The following is a 24260-nucleotide window of genomic DNA, read 5'->3' on the forward strand; positions in this document are numbered from 1 at the left end:
AGAGGAAGGGGGAGGGGGGAAGGAGGGGGAAAAAGGGGGGGAGGAGAGATATTGCACTTTATATTGCACATTATATTGCACATTGTCCAGTATTGCTTATTGTTAGGCTAGGCTACTGCTCCTTCCCGTCCTCTGTCCTCCTGTTACCCCTCCCCCCCCCCAGAGAGGAGTTGTACAGTTTGATGGCATGAGGGACACAGGAGTTTTTGAGTCTGTTAGTCCTGTACTTGGGAAGGAGCATTCTGTCACTGAACAGGCTCCTCTGGTTGCTGATGACGGTGTGCAGAGGGTGACTGGCATCGTCCATGATGTTCAATAGTTTGTCCATAGGCCTCTTCTCTGCCACCGTCACCAGAGAGTCCAGCTTCATGCCGACCACAGAGCTGGCCCGCCTGATCAGTTTGTCCAGCCTGGATGTGTCCTTCTTGGATGTGCTGCCCCCCCAGTACATCACGGTGTAAAACAGGACATTGATTTAAACACGATCATGCATTTCTTCATGTGCTTCATGTTTTTTTTTTATTATTATCATTATTATTGTAGGTTAAGGCCTGTAGTTCCTCACACTGGTGGAATTTAGCTTCTCAGCATGAGGTTGTCAGTATCAGAAGCTTTCTATTGACTCTCTTTTATTTCATGTTGTCTTTAATTAAAAATTAAAGATGTGTATATGCAGAGAAGTGTCTCAGTAGGTGCTGGTACTGGAAACAAATTGATCTGAGACATCAATACCATTTCAACTTTCATCTGTTCTTTCTGGTTTACCTTCCATTTTAAAAGGTCCATCTTATCCTTCTTTTATACATTATTCCTCATAAAAGCGCCTGTTGCCCCAAACAACTCAGATAAAGGCAAGACAGCTTGCCTGTTAATTAGATTTACACACACACACACACACACACACACACCAAGCAAGACAAGAGTAAATGCTGCCCTGAAAGGCAGAAGGTTTTTGAATAGAGGAGATGAAAGTGAAGTACAGGATCATGGCTACTTGTTGGGTGGCACAGTGGTGTAGTAGTTCATACTGTCGCCTCACAGCATGAAGGTTCTGGGTTCGAGCCCAGCAACCAACAGAGGCCTTTCTTTGGGGAGTTTGCATGTTCTTCCTGTGGCTTCCTCTGTGTGCTCCAGTTTCCCCCACAGTTCAAAGGCATGCGGTTAGGTTAACATGGGGTGGCCATGGCCTTAGGTTGGGCTGAAGTGCCCTTGAGCAAGGGCACCTAACCCATAGCTGCCTACTGCCCTAGATATGTGTGTGTGCTCATTGCTCACTTGTGTGTGTTCACTACTTCAGATGGGTTAAATGTAGAGGATGAATTTCACTGTGCTTAAGTCTGTGCTTGGGTGTACGTGTGACAAATAAAAGCGTCTTGGCTTAATATCAGGAAGGATCCTATTACCTTTACTATACCTTGTATTGATCCCTGACCATCTCATACTCCCAGTCAAAGTCCCTTCCCATGCCATATGGCACATAGGGTGGCACCGATCTCTTTCCATAGCCCTCGACCTCTCACATAGCTAGGGTTACAGTGGGGGGCTAGTCCTCTGGTAACTGCAAGAGTTTGACTCCCCACTTGCACCTGTATTGCAGCGTGCCTTGCCAGACAGCAGTAGGTACCATTTTTATGATGGTCTTTGGTATGACCCGACCGTGAATAGAACTCGCGATCAAGAGGCGGACACGGTAACCACTAGGCCAACTCACAGTCATACTCCCAGTAGGGCTGACATAATAGGGAGTGCAATTGCACCCAGGCGTATGTGATTAAAATGAAAAATGTAACATAAAGTATGACTCTTGGGGAGGGGATTGCCCTGTATTATCCAGGAGCAATAGCTATTACTTTGAAAATGATTGATTGGTCCTATTTAATTGGCTAATTGGACAACAACTATTGGATAACAAATTGTGTGTGTGTGTGTGTGTGTGTGTGTGTGTAAGGAATGTCTTTTCCAGGCAAAACAACAGTGGACAAGCATTAGCACCCTTAGCAAAAAGAAGTTTATTCAAGTGTACTATGAATATACTTATTTTTTACTAAAACTGAGGAAGTATACTTGAAGTTGACTTTTTATAAACTATATTTTATATACTTAGGAATAGTATAGTGGAGTATACTTGGCTTATACTGAAAAGTATAAATAAAAGTCTAAGACTAAGTACATTAATACTAAGACTTACACGTATACTTTAATACTAAAACGTATACTTTAGTATACTTTTCACGTTTTTCTGCCACAAAGTACTAATACTTAGTATATCTTGCTCCAAGTGCATAATAAGGTCAAGTCATTGACTCATGCTTAACATTTAATTTATATATTAATATAATATAATGCTGGAGTTTAAAACTTTACAGTATATAGTATGTGTGCTCAATTGCATTATCTTTATGTACCTTAAAATCATACACAAAAACAGAAAAACTTTTGACTTGACTTTATTGATCAGTTTCTCCAGTAAGGAAGGACTTCATTTCATAGGTCTTTGTTTTTGAAATGTTTGAAAATATATATATCAAACTTGTTTTCAACATTCTGTCTTGTGATTTTGTAAATGCATCACACTCTTGTGTACATACAGTATGAGTAAACTTTAAGAATACGTTAAGGAGTATATTTCCAGTATATAAATAGTAAGCTACAAGTAATATGCCAAGCAAACTTAAAGTATAACAAGTAAACTAGTGAAATAACCAACATTTATTACCGTATACTTAAAGTATACAATAATAAACTAAAAATAGGGTCTTGAAGTATGTAACTAAGGGGTGTTGTGGCTCAGTCAACTAAAGCGCCATACCATAAATCCAGGGACCTGGGTTTGATTCCAACCCAAGGTCATTTCCTGATCCCTCTCCTGCTCATTTCCTGTCTCTACACTGTCCTATCCAATAAAGGTGAAAAAAGCCCAAAAAAAGAAGTATATCGATAAGTGTACTTGTGGTATACTTTAAGCATACGAGAGGGATATACCAAGTACATTGATAGTATATAGATGAGTGTATTTGTTGTATACTTTAAAGTGTACTTTTGCAAACTTAAAATGAACTTTAAAGTATACTTTTATAAACTTGAAATGTTCCAATTTAGTCCGAAAAAGTATTAAATTTGTATACTTTCTAGTACACTAAAGGTACATGGTCTGTACACAGAAAAAAAAGCCATTGAATTTACTTAATTTTAATGCGTACATCGGTCCCACACAATCCAATTGTGTAAGCTTAAAATAACTTTAACCTTACACAATAACATTAAGGGGATGAAATCACTTTAAGCTTACACAATTGGATTGTGTGGGACCGATGTACGCATTAAAATTAAGTAAATTCAATGGCTTTTTTTTTTTCAGTGTAGTATACTTGCTATACTTATACTCATACTGAAGCATACTTAATAAAATGAACTTTAAGTATACTACTTTTTGCTAAGGGCAAGGACAGGAAAAAAAAAATCAGTTGCTTCCTAGCTATCACAAATACAAAGAAATGGTTTGATTCATTTGTGGAAGATGATTTTGGTGGAGATTTGGCAATGGAGTTCAAGACTTAGCTCATTTGCCTCCCAGGGACATTAACAATTTATTGTAGTATTTGGTCAGCAAACACAGTGTCTCCAAATACCACCATTGTGTGTCAAGTGTTTCTAACATTCCCACCTGTGATAAAAAAGAAAAAGACTGTCAACATACAGTACAGAGCATATAATACCCTCAAATCAGTAAAATTATGTACTTAAAACATACCCATACAAATACACCTAAAAGAACCACATGGGCATCACTTCTGGTCTTTAAGCAGTAAAACAGTCTATGTAATGTGTAGTGACTTGTGATTGTAAAGGGAACAACACAGACACTGATCCAGGAGGTAGAGGAAAAATCCCTCACCCATTTTCTTTTAAATGGGTGAGGGAAAGGGGAGAAGGAAAGTTTTGGAGCATGCCCAGGAGCTGTGCAGGGAGCATGTAGCTCAGCCAGTGGTGAGTGATGGTCAGGCAGCATGGAGCTGGCGGGCCATAGGTGCTCTCAGCAATTTGGTGTTGGCTTTTTGTGGAAACAGGCTTGAGTGTCTTGATGTAGTATCTCCCCCAGAGCTCTTTGTAGGACAGGAAAGAAGTGTCAGTCTCGTGCTCATGAGCAGAGAACATACAGAGAGAGAGAGAGAGAGAGAGTGTGTCTTTTATACTCTCCTGAATTTGCTGTCTGAGCCACGCCTTGCAGCCACATACTCTCTGACTGTTCAAAACAACAGGGGTGCTGAAAGGGAGGTGTCTTTTCAGCACCAGGAGAGCAGTAGGTAGTGTGAGGAGCAATCTTTTTCTCAGGTGGAGCAACACAGTACCCCCACCACAAATGTCAATAAACACCTCATAGATTAATAGTCCATGTGGGTGGTAAAAGAGAGCAACTGGACTTGCTTGAAGATTCTTGAAGACGTTTCACCTCTTCATCAGTTCTCTCTGACTAATAGGGAGTATCAGGTATTTATCCTCTCATGGATGAAAAGCAATTCTAAGTTGCCGTTGAGTCATCCTGTTGGTGTGGGTCACTGGGGGCTGCTTGTGAACAGCCTAGAGAGTCATTGGGGTGATCAATGGTTATTGGTTCTCTCTGTCCTCTTGTGAGTCACTGAAAACAGCTGGGTTTTGGTGTGCATGCAGTTGTATGGGAAGTGTGCCAAGGACTGCATTGTAGGTGGCTGATAAATGGTGTCTTAGACCACCACCTCTGTTCAGTGATGACCATTCCAGGTTGACAAAAATGGCTTCTTTAACTACTCGCTCATACCAACGATCCTCTCTGGCTAAAATGCGTATGTGGCAATCCTGAAATGAGTGTCCTTTGTTGTTAAGATGAAGATAGACAGCAGAGTCCTGGCCTAAGGAACTGGCTGTCTTGTGTTGAGCCATGTGCCTGTGAAGTGGTTGTTTTGTTTCCTCAATATATGAATCCTTGCATTCCTCACTGCACTGAATTGCATACACTATGTTGTCCTGTTTGTGTCTGGCTATTCTGTCCTTAGGGCAGACCAGTTTCTGCTTCAAGGTGTTACTGGGTCTGAAATGTACGGGAATATTGTGTTTGTAGAAGATCCTCCTGAGTTTCTCAGATAGACCAGAAATGTAGGGAATGACAATGGTCTTGCCTTTGTTCCTGTTATCCTCCTTGTCCATTATGTTCCTTTTTCTGCTCTTGAAGAAAGCCCAGTTGGGATACCCACAGTTCTGAAGTGCTTTCTTGATGTGATTCTGCTCCTCTTTTCCCTCTACCATTGTAGGAATGTTCTGAACCTTGTGTTGCAAGGTCCTAATGACCCCCAATTTGTGTTCCAGTGGGTGGTGTGAGTCGAAGAGTAGGTACTGGTCTGTGTGTGTGGGTTTCCAGTAGACTTCGATGCTAAGGCTTCTGTCTTGTCTAATGTGTACATCACAATCCAAGAAGGCTAGATTATTCCCACTGACATCCTCCCGAGTGAAATTGATGTTGATATCCACTGCATTGATGTGCTTAGAGAAGGCTTCCACCTCATGGGTTTTGATTTTAACCCAGGTGCCATCCACATATCTGAACCAGTGGCTGGGAGCAACTCCTGAAAAAGTGGTCAAAGCTTTATGTTCCAAACAGGATGACTCAACGATGCCTTAGGATTGATTTTCATCCATGAGAGAATAAATACCTGCTACTCCCTATTAGTCAGACAGAACTGAAGAAGCCTTTCGGATGAGAGGTGAAACGTCTTCAAGAATCTTCAAGCAAGTCCAGTCGCTCTCTTTTACCACCCATAGTTTACTATGACCTGGATGACTGAGAATCTTCACAGACATGTTTCCATGCACTTTGGGATGAGAACCCTTCGATTGGTGTGGGAGTATGAGAGGACTTCCAGAAAACTGGCAGACTACAGAAACCACCTGCATTTCAATCTAAGATGCTGACAATCCAACATTATCTCCACTAGCCTATGCCTGTATTCAACCGTCAAAGGACAGAGAGCTGAAATAATCCTCCAGAAAACCCAGGAGCAGCTTCTCAACGAGAGAGTGAGACAAGTACATTTCACCATTGATGCTCTCCAGAACAAGACTGAACTGATGTTTGAAAAGTTGACAGTACTTCTTCCCTGTGAAGTTTTGGAACGAGTCTCTGAGTTTGCTGAGAAGGCACAGATTTCACAACATGCCAAAGGCAAGGAACGACAGATGTGCAAATTTCAAACATTGCTGTCTAAAACCACTTACTCCAGCAAGACAGAAGTGCTGACTTGGAGGAAGAAATCTGACCAGGCTACACAACTGGACATAGAAGAGAAATGGGTGAAGAACTTATCTGACAGGGTACTCACCCAACCAGAGAAAGATGTTTTATCCAAGGGACTTAACTTTGCAGTTTCACCAGAGTGGATACCAGTGGTAGACCTCATCACAGCCACAAAGTCAGCCATCAGAAACAACAATCTGACCAACAGAGAGGCAGAACAACTTAGACTGAAGATATCAGCTGCTCTGTCCAGTGCGAAAGTACCCCCCTCCAACCTCACCAGCCCAGAAAGGAGGGCTCTTACATTGCTTCAAAGAGACCCGAACATCACCATCCTTCCTGCTGACAAAGGGAGATGCACAGTGGTGCTAAACACAGCGGACTACCACTCAAAGGTGACCAGTATCCTCAGCAACACAATCACCTATGAAACCTTGAGGTGGGACCCCACCAGTTGTTACAAAAAGAAAGTTGTTAGCTGCCTGCAGCAACTAGAAAAGGACCAAGCCATCAACCAATCTCTGTACTACAGATTGTACCCTGGGGAAGCCGTTCCTCTCATATACGGACTCCCCAAGATTCACAAGGAAGGAGCTCCACTCAGACCTATCATCAGCAGTATAAACTCTGTCACCTATAACATTGCCAAACACCTAGCCACCATCCTGGCTCCTCTTGTTGGAAACATGCCACATCACATCAAAAACTCCCAAGATTTTGCTACTAAAGTTGCAGACCTCAAACTAGACTCAGATGAAACCATGGTTTCCTACGATGTCACTTCTCTATTCACCTGCATTCCCACCACAGAAGCAGTCGAATCTGTTAGAAAATGACTCCTTCAAGACAGCACCTTACTGGATAGAACAAACCTCACCACAGACCAGATTTGCATCCTGCTTGACCCCTGCCTGACCACCACCTATTTCCAGTTTAATGAAAGTTTCTACAGAGAGAAGCATGGATGCACCATGGTCGCACCGGTGTCCCCTATTGTGGCCAATCTATACATGGAGGAAGTGGAACATAAAGCTTTGACCACTTTTTCAGGAGTTGCTCCCAGCCACTGGTTCAGATATGTGGATGACACCTGGGTTAAAATCAAAACCCATGAGGTGGAAGCCTTCTCTAAGCACATCAGTGCAGTGGATATCAACATCAATTTCACTCGGGAGGATGTCAGTGGGAATAATCTAGCCTTCTTGGATTGTGATGTACACATTAGACAAGACAGGAGCCTTAGCATCGAAGTCTACCGGAAACCCCCACACATAGATCAGTACCTACTCTTCGACTCGCACCACCCACTGGAACACAAATTGGGGGTCATTAGGACCTTGCAACAGAGGGCTCAGAACAGTCCTACAATGGTAGAGGGAAAAGAGAAGGAACAAAATCACATCAAGAAAGCACTTCAGAACTGTGGGTATCCCAACTGGGCTTTCTTCAAGAGCAAGAAAAGGAACATAATGGACAAGGAGGATAACAGGAACAAAGGCAAGAGCATTGTCATTCCCTACATTTCTGGTCTATCTGAGAAACTCAGGAGGATCTTCTACAAACACAATATTCCGGTACATTTCAGACCCAGTAACACCCTGAAGCAGAAACTGGTCCACCCTAAGGACAGAAGAGCAAGACACAAACAGCACAGCGTAGTATACGCAATTCAGTGCAGTGAGGAATGCACGGATTCATGTATTGGGGAAACAAAACAACCACTTCACAGGCGCATGGCTCAACACAGGAGAGACAGTTCCTCAGGCCAGGACTCTGCTGTCTATCTTCATCTTAACAACAAAGGACACTCATTTCAGGATTGCAACGTACACATTTTAGCCAGAGAGGATTGTTGGTATGAGTGAGTAGTTAAAGAAGCCATTTTTGTCAACCTGGAACGGCCATCACTGAACAGAGATGGTGGTCTAAGACACCATTTATCAGCCACCTACAATGCAGTCCTTGGCACACTTCCCAGACAACTGCATGCACACCAAAACCCAGCTGTTTTCAGTGACTCACAGGAGGACAGAGAGAACCAACAACCATCGATCACCCCAAATACTATCTAGGCCATTCACACCCAGCCCCCAGTGACCCACACCAACAGGATGACTCAACGACACCTTAGGATTGCTTTTCATCCATGAGAGGATAAATACCTGATACTCCCTATTAGTCAGACAGAACTGAAGAAGCCTTTTGGATGAGAGGTGAAATATCTTCAAGAATCTTCAATCAAGTCCAGTTGCTCTCTTTTACCACCCACACTTTACTATGACCTGGATGACTGAGAATCTTCGCAGCCATTAATAGTCCATCCATCCGTCCATCCATTTTCTTCCACTTATCTGAAGTCAGGTTGCGGTGGCACCAGGGTATTCCAGGCATCCCTCTCCCCAGCAACACTTTCCAGTCCCTCCTGGGGGATGCCAAGGTGCTCCCAGGCCAGATGAGATATATCTCATCTCATCTCATTATCTCTAGCCGCTTCATCCCTCTACAGGGTCGCAGGCAAGCTGGAGCCTATCCCAGCTGACTACGGGCGAAAGGCGGGGTACACCCTGGACAAGTTGCCAGGTCATCACAGGGCTGACACATAGACACAGACAATCATTCACACTCACATTCACACCTACGGTCAATTTAGAGTCACCAGTTAACCTAACCTGCATGTCTTTGGACTGTGGGGGAAACCGGAGCACCCGGAGGAAACCCACGCGGACACGGGGAGAACATGCAAACTCCACACAGAAAGGCCCTCGCCGGCCCCGGGGCTCGAACCCAGGACCTTCTTGCTGTGAGGCGACAGCGCTAACCACTACACCACCGTGCCGCCCTCAGATGAGATATATAATCTCTGCAATGTGTTCTGGGTCTACTCCAAGGTCTCCTCCCAGTTGGATGTGCCTGGAAAACCTCTAAAGGAAGGTGCCCAGGAGGCATCCTAATCAGATGCCTGAACCACCTCAGCTGACTCATTTCAACATGAAGGAGCAGTGGCTCAACTCTGAGAGCCCTCTGTATGTCTGCGCTCCTCACCTTAAGGGTGAACCCAGCAACCCTATGGAGAAAGCTCATTCCAGCCGCTTGTATCCGCGATGTCATCTTTTTGGTCACTATCCAAAGTTCATGACTATAGGTGAAGGTTGGAATGTAGATTGACTGGTAAATTGAAAGTGTTGCCTTCCAGCTTAGCTCTCTCTTCACCATGATGGTCCAAACCATTGGTTTGCCATCGTACATTAATAGTATGCAGTCAAAAAGAAGAGTAACAGTGAAACTCCTCACCTGAACATAAACAATATTGCCAGGCAACACAAACCTCACCCGGCAGCAATTATTTTATACCAATATGTTGATAATGGCAATATTTCTCAATCATCAGCTGTCAGGTTATAGTTCTAAGAAAATCTATGAAAACCTTGAGTTTGACATTTCAAAGTCATTCAAGATCAAAGGTCATGGTGGCAACAGAAAGCCCATAAGGGACTTCTTATATGTTGATAATGGTAAACATCTGGCTATGATGAACCATTTTAAAGTTATAGCCTTTTGAAAACCCATGACCTTGAGGCTGACCTTTCAGGGTCAATCAAGGTCAAAGATAATGGTGCCAAATGAAAGCCAATAAGGCACTTCCTATAAGTTGATAATGGTAAATATCTGTCTACCATCAACTGTTTTCAAGTTACAGCCCTCTGAAAATCCATGACCTTGAGTTTGACCTTTCAAGGTCACTCCAGATCAAAGATCATGTTGCCAAATGAAAGGTCATATAGGAGTTCCTATATGCTCATAATAGTAAACATCTCTCTATCGGCAACCGTTTTTGAGTTACAATGGAAAATATGTTATTTTGAACGAAAGGTTGACCTTTCTGGTGACCTTGACCTTCACCTTGACCTGATTACCCCCAAAATTAAAATCAGGCATTCTACAGACCATTGCCCATCTACCCTGAAAATTTGAAGTCGATCAGTGCAACCATCTAGACGCTAGATTGTTAACTGACAGGCACACAAACAAACTGCACTAATTACAATACCTCGCCCCACTTACTCCATCGTGGGCAAGGTAATAATGAATAGCAGCTACTGACTGAACATGAACTCATTGGGAACTGGGCTGAAATTTATCATGGTGAAGAGTCAGAGAAAAGTCATAAGCTGTCAAAGAAGTGTCAAACTCTCACATCGGAGTAATAGCCTCTCAGAAACTAGCCTTAAAGGGAACCTTTTAAAATATCTAGAGTTCTCTTATCAGAGCTTGCCAGTTGTCTAATTGTCTAAGAAACGTGGAAAATAATTCTGACACCTCATATTTATATAACATGTATGTTGTTGAGCTTGTTTGGACCCTGAGGACTAGCTGTATGTACTGTGCATCAGGAGGCTCAGTGTGAAATGCAAACAGATGGGGCCTCAAAATGCTCTCTCAAATGCATCTGTTTAATTTATTTTGGCTTGAGCTTATCACTCAACCTGTACTTGAACACCCTTCCTAAATGTGCTCTACTAAAAAGTAAATGCAAGGTCTGTATGATACGCTTACTGATTACTAATTTGTTGGCTGCTGGATGCAGAAGACAAGGGTTGTGTAACATTTAACTGTAGTAATGCAATTTGACTGTATTACAATACATTGCTGTTTTGTTGATTGTTGCTTCTATAAGTGTTTGGAAAATTGGCCATATCACAAAAGTCCCATTTATTGTATTAAGTTTCTTCATTAGATTTGAGGAAACTTGTGTGTGTTTGGTCAATATGGCCAGCTTTGTGTGACAAAATACCCCCGGTTGACGAGCAGAATTAAAACTTGGCAAGGCCAGCAAATTTTGGCCCTTATATAACCAACATAAACAGCTGGTTTCTGAACCACATATAGCCCAAATCAAGCTCACGTCTGCACTGCCAGAGCTAAGCCACAACAGAACATCATCTGAACTCAAACTGCATGAAGCCCATGTTAGCCTCCAGTGTAATCCACCTTTTTTAGATTTAGATTTTATCAGGCTTGTAGTACTCGAGTCCAGGATTTGGACTCAGGTCCGACTCATGCCCTAATTTTAAGGACTCATGACTTGACTTGGACTTGTACATTAACTGCATTCGGACTTGTAAATTGGAGACGAGGACTCATATTTTTTCTTTATTTTTGTAACATGCCATAATAATTTGGCATAATATATTTATATCTATATTAATTTTTATACTAATTTTGTGCAAGAGAATGCACATTCGGGGCGGCACGGTGGTGTAGTGGTTAGCGCTGTCGCCTCACAGTAAGAAGGTCCGGGTTCGAGCCCCGTGGCCGGCGAGGGCCTTTCTGTGTGGAGTTTCCATGTTCTCCCCGTGTCCGCGTGGGTTTCCTCCGGGTGCTCCGGTTTCCCCCACAGTCCAAAGACATGCAGGTTAGGTTAACTGGTGACTCTAAATTGACCGTAGGTGTGAATGTGAGTGTGAATGGTTGTCTGTGTCTTTGTGATGACCTGGCGACTTGTCCAGGGTGTACCCCGCCTTTCGCCCGTAGTCAGCTGGGATAGGCTCCAGCTTGCCTGCGACCCTGTAGAAGGATAAAGCGGCTAGAGATAATGAGATGAGAATGCACATTCATCTGTTTGTACATCATGTTCAGGAACAAATTAACATTAATGGCACTAAAATGCCTGGAGAGAACACCCCTAGGATTGTCCACTTTGCTTATACAGACTTCTCGTGCAGTGGGGAAAAAAATGCACTGCTGTGTGTTCCATATGTAGAAGAACTATCAAGGAGACAACAGGGAGAACCTTCAACTTCAATCGTCATTTGGCAAGACTCCACCCAGAGAAGGAAGTGACATGCTGTGTTCATGTGTTCATTGCTCTGTTGATAGTGGGGCTTGCTGACCAATGAACTAGCTAGTGTTAACCCTCTCTCATTTTATTTGCCCTATTGATAGTGGGTGGGGCTTGCTGACCAATGAACAAGCTGTTTCTGTTGCCTATTAACTAAAATGGGGCAGTTGAGCAGTAACGTTAGTCCAACACAGTAGCAGAGATGGTTTCACATAAAGGCAGCAGCCACCGTCAAATGGTATGGTTGGAGTCTTGTTCTTGGAATTGACTCAAAATTTTCTTTAATGACTTGGACTTAACTCAGATTTGAACACTGGGGACTCAAGACTGGACTCAGACTCGAGGTTTAGTGACTCGACTATAACACTAGATTGTATTAATGTAAGCATTAGAATCAATCCTAATGATGCCAAAGCTCTCAATGGCCAGGAGTCCAAAAAAGTGAAGCTAGTCCTCTGGGTGAGAGGGACTGCATGTCAATCAGAATGACACTGGCCAATCATGGGCATCTGTGAGCTCTTGTATGTAGAAGACACCAGTTAGCACTTTTCTCCAAGTGCTTATGATCTGTGGTATAGTATAAATAGCAGAAGAGATGCAGTAACAGATTTCACAAGTCTTGTGATAGGAGCTAGCTAATGGTGAGGAATTGTCAAATAACCAATTCGGGAGGAAATAGGGTAATAATAAAAATAGTCATTAAATTTTTGAATCAAAATGCCCTGTTACTCCCAGTTACAATATCAGATACTTGCTTTTTTAACACTAAGTAAACTTGAAAAACATTTTCTCAGTGCAGTCACACTTGATCGGTTAGTGTACATCCAAGGTAAACTGGGCTGAGTGATGGTGCTGATCAGCAGGATTTGCTGTGTCTTATTGACTGATGGTGCTTATTAGAGGCTGAAGCCATCGGCACAGCACAGCAGTTTGCATGTCCAAAATAAATGGTGTGACCTTAGGATAGTGCAGAACTTTTACAAAATGTTTTTGCCTGCATAGACTATGTAAGCATAGACAGTGCACTCAAAGTATTCTAATCACCATTTTCTCACTGATATGCAAAAATAATAATGAACACAAATACAAACTTCAACATAACAATTGATGCCACAGGCCTCGAGTGCGTATTATATCAAACAATTCCTGTGCAGGGATTGGCCAAGGATGGCTGACATGATATAAAATAGTTCCACCATTGATTAACCCTCTGGGGTCTGAGGGTATTTTCTTGCACTCTAATGAGTTTGGCATGCTCTGATTTTGTTGTCAATTTCAACAAATCTAAACAATATTTTCTAAGTCTCTGACTTTTTTTTTTTATTCAGCACAAGTTCAGCTACAATAATATCTATGTAGTATGTATGTCATGATTGTATTTAAAAAATAACAGATAATTGAAGATGTTGTAAAAAGTAGTTTTAGAACAGTGTTTGAATGTGAAAAAACATGACCTTACCCATTGTGTCAAACTGTTTTGGTCACTTGAGGTGATTCTGTTCAGTCTTAGGAATGGATCAAGCACAAAAACTTATATCTGCTTCACTGATTTGGACAATTAACTGGCCATCAAAAAATGTACTGTATGTCCTATTGTTTTGGGATAAAGGGTTGGCAATGGAAGGAATGTTCAATGAGAAGGGTAAAAAATTCCATTCCATTCCATGAGAAGAGTGAAAACCCCTCCCACTGCCAACTCTTAATCCCATCAGGTCAAGTCACAATGGGTAAGGTCATGTTTTTCACACATTCCAACAAAGTTTGAAAACTGCTTTTTACAACATCTTCATTTATCTGGTATTTGACTTTATTTTGGTATTTGACTATATTCAGTGTGTCTTGAAATTAACTCTTGTACTTTTTTACTCAGTTCAGAGCCACAACCAACTTTGTTAAACAATCACTCTGTAACTTTGCTCCAAATCCAAATTTTACTCTCTAAACTCAAAATAGAGCAACATTAACTCTTTTTGAGGAAAAATTGCTCAGTCATTTTTCCTGTGTATGCACTACAGCGCATGCATATCAACCGATCTTCTCATAAGAAATAGGAGAAATATTTACACTTACTCGAGTTGATCTTCAGCTGGATCAAGTCAAAGTAAAAAAAAAAAGGCACCGCACATCATCAGTGTCACAGTTCTCAAGATTGAAATGAATCCCTGTTCTGAATCATGAATTGAATCGCTGTCCTGAATAATCCGAAGTGCACAAAATCCGCATGGCATCTCGCAACAAGTTTTACCTACAAACTATGGAGTTTACACTAAACTATGTCTTACAGATTTTATCCTGTTTACGGTGGGCGGTCCCATGATGTAAGAGAAACCATTCGAAACAGAAAGACTGAAAGTGATTATCATGCCGTTGCCATGTGAATAGTCTTTTATGTATGCATAAGTGGGCGTTCAGTGCTCTGACTCCAGTGTGACTGAGTAAGGTGATAAGTTTTATGTTTCATCTAATTTAGTTAATTTAAAAACTATAATATTATTTGGCAGTGGGCACATAGGAAAGTATAAAGTATAAAGTTTCTGTAAATATGTTGATCATGCTTGTATGATGAAAAACTCACAAAGATATTTATCTAAATACATGACCTACTCATTCTAAACCTCTTGAGCTTCGCCAGCAAATCTTTTGACCCCAGAGGATTAAGCAATGTATCTCGTGATGTCAAAAAAAAAAAAAAAATACAATAGATATGGTGTGAGTCAGTCATGGTATATCCTGAATATACCATGGACTGACATCACAATTTCAAGCTATACGGTCGACTCGGGTCACAGCTTTGGCTCCGCGAGCATTTCTGTATGTGTCAATCTACATATCATGATCATGCCTGGCGAGGCAGGTGATATCATGGTACATTGCACATGAGCAGGTCGAAGGTCAATCCGACATAAACAACAAACATGGCTGCCTCCAGTGAGTTTATGCCGAGATTCAATCTTAACACTTTTAGTTTGGAATTTTTTGGTAAGGGATATCAATCAAATATACCATGAGAGACACTGGTAATTATGGATTCTTTTCGGTGACTGGCATAGTTACTATACCAGTCACCTCAGGGAATCTATAACTTCAACTGGAGCTTCTCAGTGCATGGTATATTTAATTAATATTTGCTGTGTGTGTCATGCTCCGCCCCGGACTTCCACTCCGGAGATTTCTCATCTCTCAGGTCAGCGCTAATCCGGATCCGGGACGGGAATTCCATCTAGCCTGCATTTCACTTCCTGGTTCTCTCTGCTGTGTATAAATAAGTGGTTCTCAGACCCTGACTTTGCCAGAACGTCTCGTTTCGCTATTCTAGCCATTTCTGTGCCTTTATTGCGTTTCATGGTTTTTGTTCAAGCTATTTTTCTAGTTCATGGTTTTTGCACTAAGGGTTTTTTCTAGCTCATGGTTTTTTGCACTTAGGGTTTTTTCTTGTTTATGTTTTTTTGCTCCAGTGTTTTTGTCCTTGTCTGTCTCGTGTTTTTGTCAATTTTTTTGTCTCTTTTCACCTGGACTATTTTTGCCATTTGTTTTTGTCCTGTTTTTGCCCCACCCTTTTTCCCTGGATTAAAGCACCTTATTTATTGGATTATTATCTGTGTTCTGCTTGTGGATCCTTATCTCACCACACCTCCACCACCCCTTAACAGTACGTTCTGGCCAACATGGATCCAGCGGAACTCACCCGTCTGAGAACGGCCATCCAGCAGCAAGGGACTCTCCTCAGAACCCATTAACAAGACCTCCAGCAGATCACCCAGAACCTCACCACCCTGTCCAACTCACTCAATCTCCTCACTACACAGATGCAGCGCTATCAAGCCATGCCTACCCCTGCCCAGCCGTCTCCTACTTCAGCTCCTGTCTGTGAACCCAGACTTCCAGTGCCTCAGCCCTACGATGGGGAACCACTTGTAGATTGTTCCTATCGCAATGCTCTTTGATCCTAGAGCTGCAACCTCTTGCCTTCCCCACAGAACGCTCCCGGGTAGCATATACAATCACGCTCCTCACTGGCAAGGCCAGAGAGTGGGGAACAGCAGTCTGGGATGCCAATGCACCATTTTGTTCCTGTTTCAAGGATTTCTCCAAGGAGATGAGGAGAACTTTTGACCGCTCTCTGTAAGGCCAGGAGGTGGCTAGAGAGCTCATGAAGCTGCGGCAGGGGTCCCGGTGTACCTCGGACTATGCCATCGAGTTCTGGACATTGGTGGCATCATGCGGTTGGAATGCAAGCGCACAGGTCGATGTGTTCCTACATGGCCTGTCCGACACCATTGAGGATGAACTGGTATCACGGGAACTGCCGTTGGACTTTTCCAGTCTCATGGACCTCGCCAACCATATTGATGCCCAGTTCCAGCAACAGAGGAGAGAGAAGACCCACCCCAGCTTCACCTCCTCTCCACCTCCTGCCTTGTCTGTCAAACCCATGCAGGTAGACCGGGTATGGGTGTCAGCAGAGGAACGACAGCACCGGCGGAGCACTGGGGCCTGTTTCTACTGCTGTCAGTGAGGACACATCTGCCAAGCCTGCCCGCTAAAGGGAATGAGACCACCAGTGAATTGAGGGGCCCTAGTTGGCAACACTCAGAACCAGCTCCCCACTGATCAACCGTTACTCCCTGTCATCATCCACGACAACCAGCATCACCATCTCCAGGCCCTCGTTGACTCAGGGTTGGACAGGAACCTGATCTGCTCCGCCACTGCCAAGTGTCTGGGAATTCCGCTTCTCACCCTCGACGTCCCTCTCACAGTCCTGACACTCAATGGCACTGGCTTGACTACTATCACCCACCTTACTGCCCCGCTCACCCTGAGGATTTCCGGCAACTACTCTGAAACCATCCAACTCCATGTCATGAACAACCCACACGTACCCATCATCCTAGGATTACCCTGGTTAACGCAGCACAACCCCCACCTAAACTGGGCCGATAATACCATCCTAGGCTAGAGCCATTCCTGCCTACCTTCCTGCCTGAACTCCGCTCTGCCTCCCACCAAACCACCGCAGCTTTCAGCCAGCGAGTTTCCCGACCTCTCTCATGTGTCTCTGGGATACCTGGACTTAAGACTTGTTTTCAGCAAGACCCAAGCAGTGTCCCTCCCTCCTCACAGACCCTATGACTGTGGAATTGACCTTCTGCCCAGGACGGCGCCACCCAAAGGGTGATTCTACTCTCTTTCTCCCATTGAAATGCAAGCCATGGAGAAGTACATCTCTGAGTCTCTGGCAGCTGGCATCATCTGCCCTTCCTCCTCTCCCGCAGGGGCGGGATTTTTCTTTGTGGAAAAGGACAAGTCGCTCCACCCCTGCATTGACTATTGAGGTCTCAACTCCATCATGGTCAAGAACCACTACTCCCTACCACTCATGACTATGGCCTTTGAACTTCTCCAGAGAGCCAAGATATTCACCAAGTTGGACTTGTGCAATGCCTACCATCTCATCAGGATCAGGGAGGGGGATGAGTGGAAGATGGCCTTTAACACCACCACTGGCCACTACGAGTACCTCGTGGTCCCTTTCAGCCTGACCAACGCGCCTGCAGTCTTCCAGGCACTTCTCAGTGATATCCTAAGGGACTTTCTTAATATCTTCATTTTCGTGTACCTGGATGATATCCTGATCTTCTCTCACTCCCTGGAGGAACATCGGGGCCAAGTCCGGCAGGTCCTCCAGCGCCTGCTAGAAAACAAGCTGTTTGTCAAGGCAGAAAAGAATGAATTCCACCAGAGCTCTGTCTCATTTCTGGGGTTCATCATCTCCCCAGCTAGGATCCAGATGGACCCCCTCAAGCTTGAAGCAGTCACAGACTGGCCTACCCCATCCTCGTGACAAGAGCTCCAGTGTTTCCTGGGATTTGCTAATTTCTACAGGTGCTTCATCTGTGACTTTAGCACCGTGGCTGGATCTCTCACTGCCTTGACCTTGATTAAGACCTCGTTCAAGTGGGGGGAGGAAGCAGAGAAAGCCTTCTCCATGCTCAAGCGCAAATTCACCACAGCACCCATTCTCACCATACCTGACCTGACCAAACAGTTCATCGTGGAGGTTGACGCTTCCAAGTCCGGGGTCAGAGCCATTCTTTCCCAGAGGGCCAGTGATAACAAGGTCCACCCCTGCTCCTCCTTCTCTCTCTGGCTGTCCCCTGCTGAATGTAATTACAACATCAGCGATAGAGAGTTGTTGGCCATCAAGCTAGCCTTGGAGGAGTGGAGGCACTGGCTTGAGGGGTCGGATCTCCCCTTCCTAGTCTGGACCGACCATAAAAACCTGGAGTACCTCAAGTCTGCCAAATGTCTCAATTCCCATCAAGCCCGTTGGTCTCTCTTCTTCTCCCAGTTCAATTTCATGCTCTTCTACCGCCCAGGCTCCAAGAACAGCAAACCCGACGCCCTGTCCAGGATGTTCTCTTCCCACCAAGAGGGGTCCAAGCCACCTGAGACCATCCTTCCTCCATGCTGCCTGGTGGAAGCTGCCATTCTAGAGGTTAAGACGCTCATGCAGAAGGCCCTAGCAGGACCCCAGTGAAGGTAACTCAAACAACATACCACCTAACCATCTGTTTGTTCCCTGTTCTGTGCGAACCCAGGTGCTGCAGTGGGGTCTTTGCTCCAAGTTAGTGTGTCACCCGGGAGCTGCTCGAACCCTGGCGCTTGTCCAACAGCACTTCTGGTGGACTGGGAGGGTTGCGGTCCCGAGGAGAGAAGTTGGGTCCCTGCCAGGTTCATATTGGCCCCAATACTCATCACAGATTTCCACCAGCAACACTCTGACACTCTTCCTAAAGCACCTGGAGGTGCTCATTGAAGGGGGGGGGGACTGTTATGCTCCACCCCAGACTTCCACTCCAGAAATTTCTTATCTTCCAGGTCAGCGCTAATCCGGATCCGGGACAGGAATTCCATCTAGCCTGCATTTCACTTCCTGGTTCTCTCTGCTGTGTATAAATAAGCGGTTCTCAGACCCTGACTTTGCCAGAACATCTCATTTCACTGTTCTAGCCATTTCTGTGCCTTTATTGTGTTTCATGGTTTTTGCTCAAGCTATTTTTCTAGTTCATGTTTTTTTGCACTTAGGGTTTTTTCTTGTTTATGTTTTTTTGCTTCAGTGTTTTTGTCCTTGTCTGTCTCGTGTTTAAGTTTTTTGTCTCTTTTTACCTGGACTAGTTTTGCCATTTGTTTTTGTCCTGTTTTTGCCATGCCCTTTTCCCTGGATGAAAGCACCTTATTTATTGGATTATTGTGTGTTCCGCTTGTGGATCCTTATCTCACCACACCTCCACCACCCCCTAACAGTGTGCTTCACATTGAAAAATGAACCTTCACCCCAATCATAGATTCTGAGCACTCTTGAGCACTTGATGATTTGTTAATATTTCCTCAATAATGACAAAGCTGCCTGACCATTCTGCTTAAAAACCTTTGCATGCTGCCATCCCCATGCTTCAGCACAGAAACTGAACCGGACAGGTGAAGAACAGTGCCTGATTTCCTCCAAAGGAAATACTTGTAATATTAACAGTTTTACATTAGTTTCAAAGCATCATCCTCAGTCAGGGGCTGAACGTTGCTTAGGTACCTTCTGGTCTACTTCAACAAGTTATAATGCGCCTTTTACTGGGGAACGTCTTCTATTCAGATGCTGAATCATAAAGGCCTGATTGGTGAAGTGCGACAGAGTTAAGAAGTAATGGAACAGATTAAGGAAATGTTAAATTTCTGAATGCCCTGTATATCTGCTAAGAAACAGTGGCATACTTGTCAATTCTCATGACTTTGCCATGAGACTCATGATTTTTTTTTTTTTTGCACTGAATCATGCTCTCACGCTTCCACTATCAAATTCTCATTATTTTTCAGAAAAAAATATGTATATATATATTCATGGAAAATAAAGCATTATCGATGCACCAGTGCGTGCAATGTCTGCTATGTATACGATATCGTGTTTCCAGAAGCCCAGTGAAAGAGCTTTTGAAAGGACATTCATGATTGTTTGACTGCAGGAAGTTGACCAATGAAATTGTGTCTTACTTTGTCTTCATCATTTCCACGTTACGAGCGGGAAAGATGCATGTGGCAAAAAAGAATGACAGTGATTCTGGATCAGAGGGCCCTTCAAGTTCTAAAAAAAACCCAGAACATTTCCAAGTATCAAGGTGCAGCTATGTATGATACAAAGTTTAATTCCAACTGGACCAAAACCTGTCCATGCATTATTGCTGATTTAGCAAGCAACCACCATTTTCGATGCACTGTTTGCAACAGGAGTATCAGTTGTAAACACCAAGACCTTAGAGATATTGAACTTCTTCACATGCAAAGAAAGTCTCAGAAAGATCTTGAAAAAGCAAGATAGGTCATCAGGATCACTCTTGACCACGTTTGGAGCACAGACTTCTGTCAGTGAATTCTGTCAGTGAGTATGGGTTCCTTAGGTGATCACACTGGTACTATTGTTTATCAGTTAAAACCTTGACTTGGTGGCAACACAGATTGTGTTTCCTGTTTTCCCATGAAGTGACATGCATATGTAGTTTTGTAGTGAAAGCTTTTTGAAATGTGATCATTGCACATCTTTCATTTCAGGATCATGTTGAAATGTGTTATTGTTTACCTGGCATTGTTTTGTTAACACATGTGGTGTCCTCATTAAACCATTTTTTCATTAATAGTAACAAGAAGGTGAAAACTAAATATTCATCTGAAGGCCACCAATCCCCTCTTAAAGTTGGCAAAATTGTTTTTGGCGACCCCCCCCATCAGGGCTTTGCCCTGGACCTGACCTGGACTTGCAGCCCCTGGACCCTGGCTTTCTCGTTTCTTTTTTTTTTTCATTTTGGGGTTGACAGATATGCAGTAGATGTTACAATTCTACAGTACCTGTCTATGCAGCATGGGCAATGTGTTTCCTGATGCTTTACTTCTGCTGGCATCTTTTAGCACTTGTGGCTTACCTTCTGCTACTGTGGACTTAACATCCTTTCAGCTCACTTAATACTGTTTGCCTTTACTCTACTACACCTGTCTACTGTAATGCTTTATAATCCAGTGTCATCCAGAAGAAAATAGATTTCCTTTAAGCCTGGCTCCTCTGAATGCTTCCGTGCCACTGTTGCCTCAGTCTCAGTCATTTGTAATCAAAATCTACATCTAGATATCTGGATGGTAAAGCTACTCTGTGTCAATGTCTATTAATTCAAATTAAACTATACTGAATTGAAAATAGGGCAGCACCATTGCTGTAGTGGTTAGCACTGTCGCCTCACAGCAAGAAGGTTCTGGGTTCAAGCCCAGTGGCCAACGGGGGCCTTTCTCTGTGGAGTTTGCATGTTCCCCCCATGTCTGCATGGGTTTCCTCTGGGTGCTCCGGTTTCCCCCACAGTCCAAAGACATGCAGGTTAGGATAATTGGTGGCTCTAAATTGACCGTAGGTGTGAATGTGAGTGTGAATGGTTGTTTGTCTCTATGTGTCAGCCCTGCGATGACTTGTCCAGGGTGTACCCCACCTCTCACCCATAGTCAGCTTGGATAGGCTCCAGCTTACCTGTGACCCTGCACAGGATAAGTGATTATGGATAATGGATGGATGGATGATTTGAAAGTTTACACTGAGCAGTTCATGAGATATAAACTACTCTTATTAAATGGACAACATGCTAGATTTTTTTTTTTTTTGCACTTCGTCATGTGGTGCCATCTGTCAGGTATTCAGATGATAGACACATGTAAAAGCAGAACACAGTGTTTTTTTTTTTTTCAGAACACACTAGTAAACAAATCCAAATCGTGAGGCAAAGGCAGTATCAGGAAACAGGCAATGGTCAGGCGAGGAACAATCAATGTCAGAGATCATTTTATGTTGTGGCTGTGATCAGGAACAGGTGTTTCTGATAGGAATTTTGGAGACTGAAAACAGCATAGTGCATGATGGATGTTGTGATCCACAGTGGCCATATTTGAAGGCTGCTGTGAACTCTGGGGCTTTAGAGGTTGTTCAGGTTCTGTCAACTGATCTGGGGTTACCTTATGGGATCTGTTATATCTCATTAATTCAAAATGGTAGTGTATGGGTTATAATGTTAATACCCTACATTTAAAAGTTATTCCATGAAATCAAGTCGTACATGAGCTACGCACCTCGTTGGCTATAAGACATGTATGATAAAATTGAGTGGAATAATTATTTTATTATATCCATGTTCATGGATATTGAAAAACAGAGGATTTTTATTCTTTGCAAATTCGATAAATAAAAACTTTGTACAAAACATCCAACAAAATCATTTCCACTAAGAATGCAAACAAACCAGCAAAATGACAGTAGCAATTTGTGAAAAATGCTATAATAATAATTTTTGAAAAATAATTTCAAAAGATACGTTCTTACCTTCAAATACTTTCATTCCATATTTTGTTGCTTTTTTGTGTTTTTTTTTTTATTTTGTTTTTGAGTTGAGTTTTTATTTCATCCTCAGTTGGTTCAGCAAGACGCTGTGCCATTTTGTTTTTCTCTACTCAAGGTATATGAGCTGATATCCTAGTAGTAAAGTTGCCAATCAGAGCATGTGATTTTCTCATATCCAGTGAATGTGGATAGAATCAAATTGTTATTTGAGACAGAGCCACTGACTTAATGCTCCACAAAGTGACCGTGCATATAGGCTTATATAACAATTATTAGATGACAATTTAGGGTGGGATGGTTGTTGATTGGTTGTAGGTATAGATAGAGATCACTGTCACATTCAGAAAATGAGATATTAAACTTCTTACATCTATTATCATGAGTATGGTGGGATGACGTATGCCTTGACACTGGCAATTTTATTCAGTGCAGCATTACATCGTCCATGCCATCCATCAAACCCTGAGGCATTCAACGCTAATCAAATTAGAGATGATTAAATGATTGTGTTAACTATATTAAGTGTTGTTGGTTCAGCAGGATTTGCTGGATCTAAATGACTGATTATTAGAAATGGGTACATCAGCACAACTAGGCAGTTTGTGTCCACAATTAATGGCATGCTCTAACATAGTGTAGGACATTGACCATTTTTTCCTGCCATCATGAAGCTCATACTTCAGCAGCAGGTCAATAGAAAGAGCTGAGTTGCACCTAAAACTGATGCTGTGTCTAAAAGTATGCTTCATCATGTACTTAAATTTACTATTTATTTACTATTTATTACAAAATATTTGCTATTTATGACATGACTCATTTGAATACTCAGTTCTGATTGGTCAGTTATAGTATTCAGTTATCTGTTATTTCCTTGTGGAAGACTGTTGTTAAGTTTAACAGACCATTGCTAATACAGGAAGCAATGCCACTTTTTAATCAATAAATTCATTTTTAATCAATATTTTGTGTCAGATTATTGATTTCTTTAGTAAGTACCCATGGAAAAAGTGAGGAAATGTGCAGCAAGCTGGTCATTATTATGAAATAAACCCTTCGGGGATGATTCAAGACTCCTGCAGAGTCCTGTATGACCTTTCTGGGCTTTATTTCATGATAATGGCTGCCTTGTTGCACGTTATGCCTGACAGTCTGTTAAATATAAGGCAAAAGTGACCGAGATGCCAAACCAAATTTAAAAAAATACTTACTTAGATTGCTCCTGGAGCTCATTGTGTCTTGTCCTTACATTGAATGGAGACATGGGACATTATGTTGGGAGACTTGGAACATAGTGGGGAGACATGGAACAAAAATAAAATACCTACATTTTTAATTTTTATGTATTCTCCAAACTTTTACCATATGAACTGTTTGAACACACAATGCTGGTACAGTGATAGAAAAATGTCAGTTTACCCAAAACCTGGCTTGACAAAACAGCTCTATTCTCAAGAAGGAATGAAATAAGCTTAATTGTCATACAAGTACACTCCCACATTTTTAACAAACATTTTAAACTATTTTTTATTTATAAACTGCAAGAAAAAAAACTGTAACATGAACTCTCCCAACTCTCCACAACTGGCCATAAATAAATAAATTCCTTAAAGCTAGATGGCTGTTCGAGTTCATAAAATTGGTGAAATTTAGTTCCCTCTGAAATTTGGTCATTGTGATATATGTTTATTTCTGTAAAAAAAAAAAAATTAAAAAATTAAAAAACTGCCATTCTGTGC

This window comes from Neoarius graeffei, chromosome 3 (assembly GCF_027579695.1).
Source record: "Neoarius graeffei isolate fNeoGra1 chromosome 3, fNeoGra1.pri, whole genome shotgun sequence".
NCBI lineage: Eukaryota > Metazoa > Chordata > Actinopteri > Siluriformes > Ariidae > Neoarius > Neoarius graeffei.